This window comes from Arachis stenosperma, chromosome 6 (genome assembly GCF_014773155.1).
Source record: "Arachis stenosperma cultivar V10309 chromosome 6, arast.V10309.gnm1.PFL2, whole genome shotgun sequence".
Taxonomy (NCBI): Eukaryota; Viridiplantae; Streptophyta; class Magnoliopsida; order Fabales; family Fabaceae; genus Arachis; species Arachis stenosperma.
The window spans coordinates 52,138,713-52,139,735 of NC_080382.1; the positions used below are offsets into that span (position 1 = coordinate 52,138,713).

At 32.9% G+C, this 1,023-nt stretch overlaps 1 non-coding gene across 1 annotated transcript; it reads left to right on the forward strand.

Moving 5' to 3' along the window:
• Positions 1-667: 667 nt before the first annotated feature.
• TRNAR-UCU (transfer RNA arginine (anticodon UCU)) lies at positions 668-740 on the forward strand. Its single transcript has one exon. It is a non-coding gene; the product is annotated as a tRNA-Arg (tRNA).
• Positions 741-1,023: the final 283 nt, after the last annotated feature.

Below are 1,023 nucleotides of genomic sequence, written 5' to 3' on the forward strand. Positions count from 1 at the left end.
CAGCAGCTTTTGAGCTAGTGACTGGTTGGCAAGTTCCACTCTGTCATCTTGAAAAAGAAGTGATACAACTGGTCTTTGAGTTGAAGTTAAGAAGGGATTGGGATATTCGTTTTGAGCCCGAGAGAAGCTAATGTCGTGACAGATCGGTTGGCAAAGATAGGATCTGGAGGTATCGGAGCTGATGAGGTTCATCTTTGGCACCAACCGCCAGAGGTGATTTGTCCTCTCTTGCTGTTAAGAACCTGATTTCTTTTCTTTTTCTTTTTTGCTCTTTTGTTTTTTCTCTTGGTTGTTCACAAAAAAAAATTCAAATTTTTTATATAAATTTTTTATTTGTGTAAAATACTCGTTTTTGGATGAATTTTTTCTATTTAAAAAAATAAGCAATATTCACTCTCCATTAAAGGATACAATACTAGAATTACCCTAATACTTTAATAGAACAAATTAATCATAAGGAAGACAATTAAATTTCTTTAAACTTTACTAGATCAAAAATGGAAAAAATTAGAGAGATTAAAACAAGAAATTGGTCAATTGGATATTTTGGAGTAACCAAAACCTTTTATGCCAAATATGATATCAAATCTATTCGGTTTGAGTTTGCTATTCATCTCCAATGGCATTTTTGAATTTAATTATTCTATTTGTAGAAAATTAGTAGAAAGCGCTCGTGGCCTAATGGATAAGGCGCCTGACTTCTAATCAGGCGATTGTGGGTTCGAGTCCCATCGGGCGTGTTATTTTATCAAGAGTCTCTTTAAAGTTTATTTTAATGTTGTCCATTAAAATTAATGTGTACTGCACAGCAGAACATTTAACAAATTTCTAAATCCTCCACCTACAGATATTTGACATTTTGTTGCATTATCCTTTCTTATGCTAAAAGGAAAAGCCTCAATTGACACCCGTGATAATCCCAATATATAATAATACAATATAACTTGCTCTATTTTTCTCCTCATCTAGATAATATTAATTGCAAGGTGAAGAAGAATTCAACTTCAAATATCCGAGTTGGGA